We start from the raw sequence: 2258 nt of genomic DNA, 5'->3' as shown, positions 1-2258 counted from the left end.
AGGTTCCACCGAGATTTGAACTCGAATCACTGGATTCAAAGCCCAGAGTGCTAACCATTACACCATGGAACCATACAATGCAATACCGCCATGTAGGGTTGAATTTGATGAGGGTTGGTGATCAATCTGATATGATATATCACATGCAGTGTTTTTGATGTAGGGGAACCACAGGAAGTTCTTTTCGCATTAGGCAAGTCCAAATTCTGTCTACATGCCGGCATGAGTCATTAAAATTGTATGGTCTAGTATTGTGTTTAATGTCTTACAATAATTACATAGTAATACAACCACCTGAACAGGGACTTGAACCCTGGACCCTCAGATTAAAAGTCTGATGCTCTACCGACTGAGCTATCCAGGCTCTGAGTGAGACAGAGCCAAATGGAGCCTGGATCATTTCATAGCTGTGCATAACCTTTTTTGGGAACAGTGTTCTTTTAGCAGCAAATAAACTGGATCCAGAGTCTGACTCCCATGAGGCCTTGCATCTTTACAATGTCAATGACAATGTAATCCTTCAATGGGTACCAAAGACAGTTGCAAAAATGATTTTGAAGTTTCACAATGATTCAACTTGTTTGGCTGATCACTGGCTATGTATTTGATGTCTCTTGTTGGTCTGCATCGATAACTTTGTTGACGGCTTGTATGTAAATTGACTACACATTGAAGGCCCATTTGCAGAATGGCCATTACCACAGTCGTTGAAACCCTGAAAAGAAGGTGGGGCTATGGCATACAGTACTTATACTGGTCACATACCTTAGCCAGCACAACTCACCAGAGACGGCCAAGAAGACATCGGAAGAAGATCTGGAGTACAGCAGCCACTTTGATAGGAATATCTGGATTCAGTGGAGTTCAACAGGAGCATTGACTTGTTTTTTTCAGTAAGTTCTACTTGTTGTGACCACCATTTAAGACATTGTGAAGCAAACACATTAAGACGACCTCAACTTGAGCCACTGTTGGCTTCTGCAATCATAAGTGCTTCTCTTTGGGGTTGTCTTGGTTGTGACTTTGGCCTCAATAACTGCAAGTATCTCAAGTTTTGAAAAATACCATGAAGTTTTCACTCTACCTGGTCATTCACATTACCCTGGCACAAGCACTGACTTGACTTTTGAATGCAGTAAGTGCTACTTGTTGGGGTAGTGTTGATGTCTTTGTCTGCATGCACTTTGAAATTACGTTCTGGAAAAGTTTGTTTAAACACCAGTTTCAGAGAGTCATTCTTATTTCCCTAACATGAGCATTGACTTGGCAATGAAATTCAGTAAGTGCTTTTTGTTGGGGGGCAGTTCCATATGACAAAAGCCTCCATTGGTAATGCAAAAGAAAAAGTCCTTGCTCCAAGATTACTTCAAATGGAACCACTTGTGCTTCTTCATGCTCATAAGTGCTCCTCTTTGGGGTTTTCTTGTCAGCAACTTGTTCACGAATAGGAACTGTACGGCCGATATCAGGACTCCTGTGCCAAATGTAAGTCAAAAGTAGAGCTCAACCACAGCCATGATCTGTCTGCATTTTATAGAAAGTGCTTCATAGTTGGGGTGTTGTTCTGGCTTCACTATTTAGCATTGCACAATAGAATATATCAGCTTGTTTTCTCAGTAATATCACTCTGTCTCTAGACACTGACTCTTGGGCAGTGATGCTGGCTTTAAAATCGAAATACAAGAATTGTTTCTTTTTCAGTAATAAACTAAACTGAACTTTTACTTTGATCAATGTCCATGATATTGTATGGCTCTTGGCTCCATAAACACTGTTGTTGATGGCTTGCATGTAAATTGACACTCGTTGAAAAAAGAGGGTGGGACCATGGCACACATTGGTTTGCAGTTTACAGTCAACTCAAGACAGTTCTAGGTTCCACCGAGATTTGAACTCGAATCACTGGATTCAAAGCCCAGAGTGCTAACCATTACACCATGGAACCATACAATGCAATACCGCCATGTAGGGTTGAATTTGATGAGGGTTGGTGATCAATCTGATATGATATATCACATGCAGTGTTTTTGATGTAGGGGAACCACAGGAAGTTCTTTTCGCATTAGGCAAGTCCAAATTCTGTCTACATGCCGGCATGAGTCATTAAAATTGTATGGTCTAGTATTGTGTTTAATGTCTTACAATAATTACATAGTAATACAACCACCTGAACAGGGACTTGAACCCTGGACCCTCAGATTAAAAGTCTGATGCTCTACCGACTGAGCTATCCAGGCTCTGAGTGAGACAGAGCCAAA

General features: G+C 41.1%; 2 non-coding genes across 2 annotated transcripts; both read right to left on the bottom strand.

Moving 5' to 3' along the window:
- Positions 1 to 72, bottom strand: trnaq-uug (transfer RNA glutamine (anticodon UUG)). Its single transcript has one exon. It is a non-coding gene; the product is annotated as a tRNA-Gln (tRNA).
- Positions 73 to 1873: 1801 nt separating this feature from the next.
- trnaq-uug (transfer RNA glutamine (anticodon UUG)) lies at positions 1874 to 1945 on the bottom strand. Its single transcript has one exon. It is a non-coding gene; the product is annotated as a tRNA-Gln (tRNA).
- Positions 1946 to 2258: the final 313 nt, after the last annotated feature.

Source organism: Eucyclogobius newberryi, unplaced genomic scaffold, assembly GCF_026437365.1.
Source record: "Eucyclogobius newberryi isolate DKJ021-1_F unplaced genomic scaffold, fEucNew1.0.hap1 SCAF_387, whole genome shotgun sequence".
In the NCBI taxonomy this organism is placed as follows: Eukaryota; Metazoa; Chordata; class Actinopteri; order Gobiiformes; family Gobiidae; genus Eucyclogobius; species Eucyclogobius newberryi.
Note: the sequence above shows the minus strand (reverse complement) of the source record. Positions and strands in the feature narration are given on the sequence as shown.